This window comes from Lissotriton helveticus, chromosome 4_1, assembly GCF_964261635.1.
Source record: "Lissotriton helveticus chromosome 4_1, aLisHel1.1, whole genome shotgun sequence".
Taxonomy (NCBI): domain Eukaryota; kingdom Metazoa; phylum Chordata; class Amphibia; order Caudata; family Salamandridae; genus Lissotriton; species Lissotriton helveticus.
In genome coordinates, this window is record NC_136063.1 from 1,371,869,335 (window position 1) to 1,371,883,936 (window position 14,602).

General features: G+C 41.4%; 1 protein-coding gene across 1 annotated transcript in view; it reads right to left on the reverse strand.

Annotated features, from left to right (window-relative positions):
• The window catches only part of NRSN1 (neurensin 1), a 126,357-nt gene extending 113,400 nt beyond the window's left edge, over positions 1–12,957 (reverse strand). Inside the window, exon 1 of the mRNA XM_078687929.1 lies at positions 12,771–12,957. The gene's annotated coding sequence lies outside the window, so the exon portion shown is untranslated. The remainder of the gene's footprint in view (positions 1–12,770) is intronic.
• Between the last annotated feature and the right edge of the window lie 1,645 nt (positions 12,958–14,602).

Sequence of the window (14,602 nt, forward strand, 5' to 3'; positions counted from 1 at the left end):
TCATCCACGAACAGCCAAAGTACCAACCGCTCCAATATAACATTCTACATTCTCAGAGTCATGACAAGCGAGGAATTTACATTCTATGAGGAAGCGAGTGCTAGTAAGCAAAGCAAGACATTACAAATAGTTCAGAGTACATGATGGAGTCCCAATGCAACAATAGGACTGACGCACAGAAGTGGCTCTGCAGTGAGATGACAGACGGTATGAGTGGAAAGACCACACTCATCAAAGCCACAGTGAATCCTGGGACACTGAGAATAGCTAGAAACCCAGAATCTCTGCAATGTAAACTACCACAGATACATACTCCTGCAATTGTTTAATCAGGTGATGACAAGAAGTCCCACGAAAGTAATGGGGCTGCAGCAACTTCTCTTGTACTGGCTGCCACTGTGAAAGTGGAAGATGTGATACTTTTTTGAGGGCGCTTCTCTGCTCTATGTTTCAACATTAATCTCCAGTCACACCTCTACTCGCAGACTCACCTCTCCAAAGCTCCACTTTTGTTTCGATTACTACATAAGATTTTTTTTCTGTAATCATGCACCTGTTCATCGCATCCCTTCACTCTCTGAGGATCTGAAGAAAAAATACATTCTTTAATGCCTTAGACAGTCGTACCCATGACAGCCACACTCACTTTAAAGAAGTAGGGCCGGCAACTAACATGCAGGTACTCATCTTCTTGACCATTCTGGAGGCTACTTGGGGATTACAAGTGGGACCCTGAGGTTCCCTACAGAAATGAGTAATTGCCAGCAGAATCTGCAATTCCAGGTCTGATCTCCCTAGTAATCCTTCATTTATCTCTGTTTTTTTCACACAGATTTCTGCTGCTTTTATCAGCTAAACTCGCTGTGGAAATAAATAGATCTGAAGAGTTCTTGTGGGTCTCATAATACTGAAAGAGTCGGTAACTGCTGTGCCCCAACGTAGTTATGAGATCACTCGTAATGAGACCATAGTGGTTACAGTCCTTGAAGGAAGGAAGATGGCACCAGAGGAGAATGCAATGATTTTTAAAAGGAGCCCGCAATAATGCAAAGACTACATGACAACTCACACAATTCATCCGCTATCCATCAGAGATTTAAGGCACTCATCAGTCATCATAATATTTGAAGAGGTGCTCTGTGCTGGCTACAGCAATTAAGGCCAAGAAACTATTGTAGATTGACTTTAATGAACACGGTATTGAATTACATGTAACATCAAAATGTCATAGATTATACTTGTGGTGTTGAACTTTTTGAAAAGAAATGCACCCCTAATTATGGGACACTCAGACGTAACACGATATACATGTTTTTACATTAATTTAAGGGGGAAAATGGGATGTTGTCTCTAACAAAATTAAAGAGCGCCCAACTGCACCAACTTATAACCAAACTCCAGGCAGATTATTTATTTTGAGTTTAAGAAACAAACAACAAGATCACTATCGTGGAGATATATTCTTTATTCTATTTCTTTGGATATGAGATATAAATATAAACTTTGAAAGCAAATATGCAGATTTATTTGCTGATAAAACCTCTCATACAGACTTTGTACGGTATGAATAAGTGTATGGCTTTTGTACTTACGGCGCACCAGAGGATGTCCTCACAGTAGACAGACACAGGCCAAATAAAAGTTGGCTGCAAAAGGACACCTTTTAACATACTCTTACTCCGAGTACTCACAAAGATGGCATGGGGTATGGAAAAGGAATGAGGTCACAAGGGGCGAGGTCGGCAGCGTTCGACATGGTCTCCCACCAGCTATTATTGGAAAATTTGCACGAAAAAGGGATACACACAAAAACCCTTCAATGGCTCAGTTCGTTATTGAGAAACAGAACTCAAACCGTGCAAATGGGTGCCTTCTCCCAAGTTCAAAAACCCTCAGTTGCGGCGTCCCGCAGTGAGCCTCCCTGAGCTCCACCGTATTTAATGCCTCGGTATCATGCTTGGCAAAAAACGGTATGAAGTGGGGCTTTGGTATTTGTTCCCATGTGGATGACACACAACTGACAATAGCCATTGGAGACAGGCACGAGGACACCAGGGATAAACTCAACAACTGCCTCAATGAAATGGCAACCTGGGTGTCAGACCACTGCTTAAAGCTCAACGCTGAGAAATCTAAGTTGCTCCTCGGCGGAGCCAATCATATCTGGGATGTGTCATGGTGGCCCCACTCGCTGGGAGATGCGCCAGCACCCAAGCAGTACGCAAAAAACGTGGGTGTCCTCATTGACAATGCCCTATCCATGCAGGATCATGTACGGACCCTGTGTGGAAGAAGCTTCGCCACGCTGAAGCTCTTAAAAAGGCGTTTTCCCTGGATCCCACTGGAAAGTAGGACAACAGTCACACAGGCCCTACTGGTCAGTAGGCTGGATTATGGAAATGCACTTTTCGTTGGCATGCCAGACTATCTGTTTAAATGTCTGCAAGTGATACAAAATTCAGAGGCTAAACTGGTGTGCAACAAGGCAGATCCAGCTCAGAAACCAATTGCTTGAGGCAGCTTCACTGGCTGCCCATGCGTCAAAGAGCAATATTTAAGCTCTTAGGACATGCACACAAGGTATTCCACCATACTGGCCCATTCCACCATACTGGCCCTAGGATCCTTCGGAACAAAATCAAATTCTACACTCCATCCAGGTGCCTAAGGTCATGTCATCAGTCGTTGGTTGAGACTAAAAGGATCAGAAAGATCAGGACAGATGGACGCACCATTTCATACCACGCAGCCTTGCACTGGAACAAGCTTCCACTGGAACTGCGGCTGACCGAGGACTACACGGCGTTCAGGAAGTAACTTACAACCCACCTATTCCCCAAAGACTGATGTCACCTACTTTAACAGCCACAGCCACCACCCTCCCGCTACATTAGCACCATGATATCCCTATGGGACAAATGTTGCGTTTTATAAATAAACAAATGGGGCCATGATCATAATTTTGTGGAGAGTCATGAGTAAAATCAGGGTTCATGTGCCTCGTGCACAGCAATGGCAAAAAAAACGTAGGTCACAAATGTCCTTTCTATGTAACAGAGAACAAAGGTTTAATAAGTTTGTTACAGAAATTCTGCCTACCCCTTAGTTCACAAGCTGGTATCATGGTAAAATAGCTTAGTGGATTATGAACCAGCTGCAAACAACTACATGTACCTAGAAGGCATATGTTGGAATCCTTTTAAGTTTGAAATCAATCTTTTGCTATTCTAAGGTAGATAATTAGATATTTTGAAGATATTAAACAATGTAACACTTTTTAAGTGCCCCCCAAAAATTGTCACATAAAAAAACAAAGATCTGTGTATCTTACATAGATACAGAGCTTGAAAACGTTTTTTTAAATGTTTCAAATTGCTATTTATTTCTTGTCATCTTGAAAAATGACAGGCTAAGTGTCTCCGTTTGCCTGGATGCAGTGTTATGTATGGCAATGTGGCATGAGTGCCCACAGAGGGCTTTATTCAAGCTTTAACAACTACTCCTAAAGAGGATTCAAACAAAAGGGAATTGCTGATTATCCGTGAAATGGGCTAGTGGTTGTCGGTTGGCGAGCTGGAGAGAAATGGAAGCCTCCATGCCTCCTATCTTGAGGGTGCTGATCTGACACATACGCTGAAAGCATTTGGATGCTCCTACCTCTGTCCCAGTTTTGACACACTGCATCTACACCACTGACTCATGATGGGTGGTAAACCTGGCTTACCCACTGCACACACTAAGAGTGTGTGTGCCAAATAATGTATCTCAATGTTGACACATAGTACATATCATAAAGACTCACTGGGGCCGGCCTGGAACTCCGTTCTGGCTCATGCACTGCTGCTGGATTTAGACTCTAAATAGCTTCCACTTCACTGCAGCTCTGAAATTCAGGATCACTCAAGTTAGCTACTCAAGTCCTGTGGATTGCGTGAAAACACAGAAAGAAAGCAGAGGATGGCTGGAGCATGCTGGAGAGACAGTGGGCTTTAAAATTACTCCAGAGATAAACTGGACTGGTTCCAACCACTGCTCTGAGGCTGAAACAAAGGTTCCTAAAGGCAGCGATTAAGTTAAAAGATGAAACAAGTAACTGCATTCTGGAAATTTTGTAGAGTGGATGTTAATAAATAAAGAAGACAAAAATAAAGAGAATAATGGCAGTCCAAGCAAGATAATATATATGGTTACTGCTCTTTAGAGCAACAAACTTGGTAAGGCTAGTAAGATTTTATAAAGCAGCATAATTTGGAAAAAGCAACTGCTGTGAATTTATTGATCTGAGGATGGAGAGCTAGAGACTGAAGTCATGTGAAACTGAGGTTCTGGACCAAATTTTCAATGCTTGGAAGGGTTACACGATTTGCATGGAATACAGCTGAGAAATCCTGCAAGTGTGAACTTGTAAAGAAGGAGAACAGTATTGGAGGTAACTGTTTCTGATAGTCAGGAAAGTCCTGGCACCTTTCTGGTAGAGAGAGAGTGAAATGTACTTAACCACTGCAAGTTAAACTTTTATTAATATAGTCCTGGCTGCGCAACAACTGAAAATGCACTAATGGTGCCTACAGTGATTTCAACTGGTAAGATAAGAGAAGAGGTGGTCACAGTTGTGACATGAGCTGAGACTGAGGCCCCACGCTACTCAAACAGAGTCACTCAGTAGGAAAAATCTATTTTTACCAAAGTGTAACCATATTTAGCAGCTTAGCTTGTGCATAAAGTCAGACCTGCAGGGAAATGAGGATGGATATAACATTTGCAAATTAACCAAAACCAACCCGTATGGAAAAAGAAATGAATAACTTGAATGTCAAAATTAAGTTTATACCAAAATAAAAATTAAATTAGCTTAATGTAACAAAAATAAAAGGAAGAAGTTAAAGAAGTTCAACAGATATTAAAGATGAAGGCTCAAATTTACAAAATGTTCACACAACGCAGCACCCAAAGTTGCCGCACTGCGTGACAGGGAGAGAGCAGGAAAGCGTCTTATCTACAGAGATATGGCTCTGTCCTGAGCTATCCCTAGCACTTGTGCACAATTATATCACAGATACACCTTTCCACAACAGTGAAATGGGGTCTGCAAGAGTCTAGCATAGGTTTTAGAAGGGTACCCTTCCAGTGCAAAATACTATGCCCAGACTAACTTTATAACTTTTGCCGCATCACATGTGTGCTGTACAGTGCCGCACACCTTCAAAGCGGGAAAGTGAACTTTCTATGTTCCAGGTGTTTTTAGCTCCAGGCACCACCAAGCTCAAGATGCAGACCCTCTCGAAGGCCAAAATTCCGTTCTCTTTGTCAGTCAGCTCAGAAGGCAGTCTTCCACACTCCTGGAATAATTTAACTGTGGCAGATAATGAGGTGGTGGTTTGCCTCCAGCAGGCAACAATTGCATTTGTCATTCAAGCAAAGAAGGGGTTCTCTTTTTCTTTTCTCCTTCCAGACTTGAACTAAATGATTGTAGATCCAGCATGGATTTTTAAAGAGAACAGCCTAGCCTATCATTGGAAAGTAAATGAGAAGCAATCCCTAGTTCTCCATTGGGTGTGCCACTCCCTATTTTCAACAGTGTGGTGTACCTAGAACTCTGTGTTCCTTGCTTTTAGGTTGTGGAAATATCACAGATCACTTCCTGAAAAGTGCAAGATGTTGAAGACGTCTTGTGTCGGATAAATAGCTCTGTTGGGTCAGGATGCCATCAACCTGACTTGCAATCCACACCCAATACACTACAAAGACATTACGCCCCTCCTTGCTGAACAATAGGTAGGTTGCCTAACATGCTTCTGGAGACTCAGTATCTATGGAAAAGTAATAGTCAAAAGAAAAGTGCGTAAACTTTACTTAACGCCTAATTGACTGTTTCAATAAAGAGCCAGGAAATTCCTTTACATGTAAAAGACAACTTTGGCTTATCCAATGGCCAAGCCATACTTTGAAGAGCTCTGCAAACCAGCAATAGTGAATAGGAACCGCAGAGGGGGCCTCACTCTCAACTCAGACCACTAGGGTGGAGCAGTGTTGCAGGCCTGCTTAGAGGTCGCTAGTTTTTGGCAGTTGCAGCCTCTTCGCCAAGACCAGATGGTTTCTTGTCTTAGGCAGTTGCAGCCTTCTTCTGGACCTGGCAGGTGCTCATCTTTAGCATTTGTGGCCTCCTGGCTGAACGCAGATGGGTGCTCGTCTTCAGCAGCTGCGGTCTCTGGCCGAAAACAGGGGGGTTCCACTTAAGTAAGTCTGGACCACAGAGAAGTGATGAAGATATTCTGAAAATATTCTGGATTCCAGATGAACTGGAACAAATCAAATGAATTTCTGCTTAATACTTAGGAACGCTGAAAGGACACCTCCTGCCCATTTCAAACATGCTGGCTTTGATTTAACAATCTGTAAATATAGGTAACAAAAGAAAGTTATCTTTTCCAGAAAGAATCTACAAGGGGTTTGGTCAAGATTTAAGGAAGATGTTTCCCATTAGAAATTGCTCCCTTCATACCTATTGGGCAGGACTGCATACAAAACAAATGTCCTTCCCAATTTTGTTTACGTCCTTTCTGTATTTTGGGAGACTTCTTTGTGGGATGGATAAAATGATTGACAACCAAGTATGGAATGGAAGAATGGCACAAATATCTAAACAAACTATAACTTGGGGTATATTTCAGAGGCATAGCACTCGCAGATATTCATACATATTACTGGACATCCCAAATGGTAAACCTGAATAGCAATATTGACACAACAGGATCTCTCGCTGATGAAAGATACACATGTTAAGGGAATTAGTGGTATCCCAGTCTCTCCTATGGTGGCAGAGTACCCACTAAACTTCATGAACACACCAGGTATGGATAAAGGCCAGGTGGAAAATCGGCTGGAAAGGTATACTTTCCTTGGTAATGTCTCTAAGGAACTCTGCGTTGCTGCATGACCTGAGGAATGTGGTTCGGTTTCGGAGATGGGATATAGGTGAGAACGCCACAGAAAGTGGGGAATTTGAATGAAAACGTGTGACTCAATGAGAGAAGAATTTTCATTATGTAAATCGCAAAGATTCAAACCTTTCAAGTGAAATAAGCAATCAATTATCACAATCTAAGGATTTCCTGAACAAAATACAGGATGAGTCACCCTTGAAATGTAAAGTGTTAGCTGTCACATCTCAGACGTGCAAGCTCAATCGTTTACAAAAGCCTCATTTATAATCTGGGAAACACTGTAGAGAAGCTAAAGAGAAGTGGATGAGTGATACCAGCGAGATGGATGAGTCAGAATGGAATGAGGGGAGAATGTAGCTACCTGCTGGATTGCGGTTAGATAGAAATAAACTTCTGCATTGTGAGTGTGTGTGTGTATATATATAAAGATAGATAGATAGATAGATAGATAGATAGATAGATAGATAGATAGATAGATAGATAGATAGATAGATAGATAGATAGATAGATAGATAGATAGATAGATAGATAGATAAATATATGTGACACAAGCGTGGTTATATAACTGTGGGTGGCTGAAAGATTATATTTGTCTGAGGGGATGTGTATAGCAAGGGACCTTTTGTCATGCTGTTTGCGACTGCTCACAGATTAGTACATTTTGGAACAGTGTGGTGGAACATTTAGGGACCATCACAGACACATGCATGGATATCAATGCAGGGGTCCCAATGACAAAAAACAAGGACCCCCTGAACAATAGATAGTTCAATTCCTAGGACAGGGACTTAAATGGTAGTGACAAAAACTCCTAGGCAATGTCAATAAAGCACATATACACAGTATCTATAACATTAAGAAAACCAAGGAAGACAGAAAAAATATATTCAAAGTTGTTACCATTTTAATTATTTCTTCTCATATTATCTGAACAAGTGGCAATATCTTTATTAACTCGAGGCGCGTTTCGGCTTATACAACGCCTTCTTCAGGAAAGCCACACAATTATAGATCCTGTTTCAAAGTGATTAGTTCCTAGTGATTAAAACCTGCAACTCCATAGTTGGTGGATGTTCTTGATTCTAATAAATGGCTGGTTATCAAACAAGCCTCGTGTAGGTATATTTGAAAAGTGACCTGGTCCCGCTAAATGTTAAAATCAGTAATATGATATTCTGGAAAGCCTCTTGCGATGGAAGAGATTCAACGAAGAAACTGGAACAAGCGCTAGATATGCGATAGTGTTCCAAATATGTAGCTGAATAGGCATGCACAATAAAGGACTTATCTGATAAAAGGACGCTCCAGGTAGGACCAGGCTAAGGATGGCTGCCGGTGATGCCTTCGGAAAAGAGTATCCTCTTTTCCGAAGGCATATCTAGCGCTTGTTCCAGTTTCTTCGTTGAATCTCTTCCATGAAGTTGCAGGTTTTAATCACTAGGAACTAATCACATTGAAACAGGAACAGGATCTATAATTGTGTGGCTTTCCTGAAGAAGGCGTTGTATAAGCCGAAACGCGAATCAAGTTAATAAAGATATTGACACTTTTTAACCCTTTATGTATACATATTGATGAAATGTGATGTGTTACATATTGTGTTTCATTTTTTAAATGTTTTGTATAAATATCAATTGTTTAGATAATATGAGAAGAAATAATTAAAATGGTAACAACTTTTCTGTCTTCCTTGGTTTTCTTAATGTTATAGATACTGTGTATTTTTGCTTTATTGACATTGCCTATGAGTTACTATCAATGCAGGGGTACCAGTCCTTTGGCTGTGAGGGACAAGGCATCTCCAAAGTACATGAGATTATTGTTGGATCGAGACCTGTTGGTGGCCTATAGTATGGCTGTAGGGCAATTCATCACCAACGCTTTAGAAATGTGGGGTCATAATATCAATTGATGCATACTGTTCAAACGGACTGTTTCTGTTAGTTGGGGAGGCCAAAGCTTTGATAAAGTGTAGGGGCATCGAGATACCAATTTTCTGCCATATGAGGGTAGATGCAAACTATTGATGACTATCACGCGCCCTCTATGACCTTTAACACGGGAATAAATAGAAGTAGCAAATCAAACAAAATATTAGTTCAATGCCTATGTGACCAAAACCTGATTAAATTCACACGTTTTTAGGTATCTCTGTAGACGGTGATAAGATTAGTACTGAATACACTGAATGTACCCCAAAGCCTGACCCGACATTTCTTTTTTTTTTGCAAACATAAAAAAATGATATTTCTAAACTTAGCAAGAAGGCCTGTCTGCCTTTGCACCTCACCAGCAACGTCTACAAACACCATCAAACTCACGCACGAAGGCGCCTGTGCCTAAACTTCCAGTCCCTAGACAACTGGCTTTTACAACAAGACATGTTAAAGGAAAAATATGTTTTTGCCTGAGTAAGGTACTTTCTGAAGACAACTGTACATTTCGAAAAGCTAAACTTTAACAGTAACAAATCAAAGTGGCCAGTTGTTTCACACTTCCTTCACCTTTAAGATTTCTGGATTTGTTTTTATTTGTTTGTTTTTATTATTTGTGTTTTTAGTTAGCATTTCACAACTATACAATACTTACTAATTCGGCTTCAAACCCGAAACACAAAATCTATTAGCATGAGACACTCGAGCATCTTACAGATGGAAGCAAAACAGAAAACCAATGAGTTATGAGAACCAAAAGTATTTGAAGTTTAGCTGAAAATCTTCGAGGGGGCAGAAAACTAGATAATAAATTGTGGGGTCACACAAACATATCAGGAGGTTACTGTCAAAATATACACATTTTCCCAAAAAGTCAAAAATCAGAAAAAGATACAACATTTTGTTAGAACATGGTCCCATATATTTTCATTGGCCCCAAAGGCCACCAAACATCTGCAAAGCTAGAGCAATGAAAATTTGGTGAACAAGTACAATTACGCGATTGGACATTCATAAATAAATTAAAATGCATTATTTTTGGTGTGATGTTTAAAACTCCACATAAGCAACAACATGCCATTAGAATTTATAATAGATGATGTGGCTTATGAACAAATGTTTTATTAAGCAAAGCCTAGTTAATTTCAGGGCACCAGATACTGGGAACAACGAACCCTACTAATCCCAAGTTGTTACTCATAAAGGGCTGTTTCCAAAAGTTATTTGCGTTTAGGAAGTGAATGCAATTATATAATGAGAACATGGGTAAGCAGAATAAGATGGAAACAAAGGCACGCTGAAAAAGACAGTGCCCCAGCGTTAAGTGAGTAAGTGCATTTCATGTGTCTATCCCTTGAAAGGATACTGTATGAGGTCTGGGACAAGGGGGAAGAACCAAGAATAACACAATGAATTGTCCCACCCAACCTGTATTACTTCTTATGGGGCCAAGAATGGCTCCCTAAGCTGGCCAAATGATGAAAAAAATTCTAAGACAATGATTTGATCTTATAGTTTTATTCATCATGTGGCCAGCTGAGTGAGCCATTTGAGTACCCATAAGAAGTAATAGAGGTCGGGTGGTACAAGTCATTGTGTAATTGCATTTCATGTAAAGCACACTCTATAAGTCACCCGAACTTCTCTCAGACCTAAACACAGAAAACAGCCAGGGTCTTGAGCAGCACAAAACAAAATTATGCGGCCAGCAAAGCACAGAGGGTAAAGTTATTATCATTGTAAAGTTGAAGACTACTACTAAGGGTTGCCTTTTACCGAAATATGTAGGGAATTGCGCCGTGTGACTTGAATTGGTGGTTCTTTAACATGGCAGCAAAGCCTGACCTCTATGCCTATCTCCCGATACTCAAGACAACAAGGCCGTACTTCTCTGCATGCCTCTTTGTTACACTGACTGCAAAGACCAGCCTCTATGTTCCTCTTCCCTCGTGAAGTGATTGCAAAGCTAGGTATCTGCACTCTGGCCACCTCTTACAGGAACTCCAGAGTCTATCCTCGCAACTTACTACTTTCTTCTAATATTTCTCCCCAATGTCTTAATTAACACCTGAAGCTGGAACAATGTTGCCAATTTACCCATTCAAATATCAGAAACTGTCGGATTACTCCAAGAAAACGAGCACAGTTGCAGTTGTAAACTTATTCCGTTTATCATTCACTTGTGAATGAAAATGTAATTCATACACAAATTTCGTGCAGACTTCGTGCGGTTTGGACCAAACCCCAGGCAACACGCGTACACTAATATGCACCGAAAGGCAGAAACCAATTGTCTTGTTTCAGGGCTGCTGTGCGTGGGAGCTGATGACCTGCTTCCCTGCTTCGTCCTTCACTCGTGTCCTGCTGCTCTCCAAGGTACTGAGCCCAAGCGTCAGCGTGCGTCATGAAAGGCGTCACGCAACTGCCCTCCCCTCTTCGGAGTGTCAAGCAGAAGCTAAATAAGAAACCCAAATCAACAAATGAAAGCTGCCAAAAACGTGACACGTGCTTATATGGGAGTAAAACCAGTGGTTTTCTTACAGAAAAAAATAAAATTTCATCCGGCGTCTGTGCCATAAATATACGTTCAGACCTGCTCAGCTGTTAATGATTTATGAACAAAACTATTCTCCCCATCTCTTAACAGTTTATATCCATATACAGTTGAATACAGAATTCATCTCCCCTCTTGCGTTTTTTTATCACATGCCTTTAAGGTATCCTACTATGTGGCTAGCCATGAGCCAAAAATGCGCTCCAAGCAATGTGAAGGTGACGCTACATTACAGTAATACAAGCTATATGCCCTATGGCCTATGTGAACCTTTCTCGGACAAGACGCACCCATGGTGATGTACACCACCCAAAGATATTCGCACCCCTCTTACCTGAAGATTTTGTGGGTACAGAAGAGGTGTATACCTCCCACTGTAAAACACGGGGTACCATAGGTTTTTCACACAAAAAAAATCTGAAGAATCATACGTGGTCACTTGTATTGACTATTAAAAAAGGTGTTGTAATGTTTTAGCTATGCTTGATTTTGAGGGGAGAAAGTGAAGAAATCGAGTACATGAGTGAAATATAACGCTGGGTGGCAATGCTCACAGTATAAGTCTTGGTACGCAGGCTGGCAAAAGTACTCTCAAATGTTTATACAAAAACAACTCCATGGGATTTCTTTAATTCACGTCCCCTGCTCCCTAACTGCACAAGACTATTCAGCCAGCGACCCCAACTTCCAGGTGTATTTATCTCAAGGTCAAAGAGGTGTTGTCTGAGCTTGAAAACGAAAGAGATGTAAGGGCAAGCAGTGCCCATTTAAACATCCTTAGCACTAAGGGATCAAAAAGAGGTCCAGCTAAGAATGATTCCTGCAAAAATTAGCAAGCGGGCTGTAGGGAAAGTAAAAACAAATTTATCTACGCAAAACACTAAAACATGTTTACGGAACAGGTAGTAGTCTATCCTGGTGAACATTTCAGCTACCAACTTAAGGGGTGTTTTCTACTGCATGTAGTACCGAGCAGAGTATAGATTTTGGACACCTACTTTCGACATACAAAATACAATAATTTTATTTTTATGCAGTAATTTAAACTGGTTCACAGAAAGCAAACGACATCATTACAGGCCAGCAACAAACCATTCCTGACGAGACACCAGAACCCAATTTCCAGATACATCTGGATTGAACAGGAATTTCCACAAGCATCTGTTCATGTTGTCCATGCAAAAACGTCATTCACTTTTTGAGGACTTAACTAATCATATATATGACAAGTGGTGATAAATGTATGTTCAATGAAAAAAAGAGGATTGGTCAAGCGAAGCATGCCCTCCGAGGTGCCCTCTCTCTTCTATGCTGCTGTTATGCTAGTTGTAACAGTACCTGCCTGTGACCCCTTTGCTTGCTGCTGATTCCAGAGGACTTGAGCAGTGCTGCTATTCGCAGGTCCCTGTTCCGGCTCCCATCCCTCTCGCCGGAGGACACTGGCAGCACCCGTGCTATGGCATCTCAGCTCGCAGCAGCACCCGCCGCTCGCAGCCTCTGCCTTCGCCACCGAGGCCTGCGCACTGCCGTGGACAGCTCCAGGAACCTCGGTGCCAGCTTCTGGGCGCCATAGCGACTCAAGTGGCCGCGGGGTAGCACTGCAGCGCACAAGCGAACAGTCTGCCAAAAGCGTCTAACAAAGATATATAAATGTAACGGCAAATTGACCGGCCATCTTGTCCTGACTGTAAGGTTCACTATTGATGGGGAATACGTTCGTTCGAAAGTAGCATTTAAAAAGAAGAAGTCCAAACAATCCTAAATAGGTTTTGTATATAAGTTATGGAAATTTCTTCAATATTGGGTTTTCATTACTTAACTTTAAATTGCCTTGACAAATGAAAAAATAGTCTTCTTGCAGTGAACGAGATTTTAATTAGAATTAACTAAAATAATTATTTGTGGTTTTATTGGTAAGTTCGTTAAGCTGTATGGTATGGTATGTAATAGAAAGATGGTTGACACGTTCCTTATTTCACTTAAAGCAGGAGGCTAAATAACTAGTGTTGCCCTTTCTTTGTTTCGCTGGGTCCATTCGATGAAAGCTACACTCGTGCTTCTCATACACAGAAAGATAGTCGTTTAAGAGTTCAAGCCAAACGTTTGGTAAACATTAAAACACGATTATTTCTAAGCAAAGAAATAGTTTTATTGATATTATGTTGATGTAACTCATATGTTTTCAATTTTTTTTTAGTTACTATGAGATCTATATGGCGTGTATTTCAAAGGGCTGTGCCGGTTTTTCGAAGGTCTGTCCGGGCATCCCGAAGATTTAATCTGCTTTTAATACATGTCCCGGTTTTTTAGCTGAGTGATGCTGAGAGGCAGCGTTGAAACTGAATATGCACTAACTTCCTAAAGTCAGAAACAATGGAAGTGATTAATCTGACGGTTTTTTTTGTTTGCACATTTATTTCGTGAAGGTATTTGAGCGTTTTCCTTGATCACCAGTTACATTACACAGGGTCACAGGAGGTCAGCTGGAGCCTCAGTTCTTGCTCCCAACTGAAAGACGAAGCGGGCTGGGGGCATGAATTAGGTCATGTCACACTGGCATAGCTTATGCTTTAAAATGAAGTCTTCTTGTAAAGTAAAACTGCAAATTAACACGAGCCTAAAACCTTCAGGAGTAAGAGCTGCCCTATTTATGCTGGATACACCAACTCCATAATACTCATCAAGGCACCAAGCTTATGCTATATGTAAACGTATGCTACATTTATCTATTGCGGTGCATCTGTAAAAGTAGCAGAGGTTAGCGTGAAAAAAAATGTTTTGAACTGCAACCTTTAGGACAGCTTCCAGAGTATTAGAAGGACACTACCACTAACTAGAGAGAGTGTGGGATCGATTACGATGCAGTTCGGAAAGCATTCCGACCGAATCGGTCTCAGAATGTATTTCTGACCGAATCGGATCCGGGGAGTCCGAAAGACCGATTACTATGCTTCCTGATACGATTAGTTCGGACTCCCATCGACTTCAATAGGAGCCTGTGTTCCGACCGAATACACAGGCACCCTTTGAAGAAAGGGGTGGCTAGGGAAAATCGTGCACCCTGTGCATGGCCTGAAAGGGAAGTCCCCTGGGTACCCCCACGTGTCCAATTCGGAAGGCCCCGGGTGAAGGGGGGCCTGCTACGGGCCCCCAAAGTCAGATTCCAACAG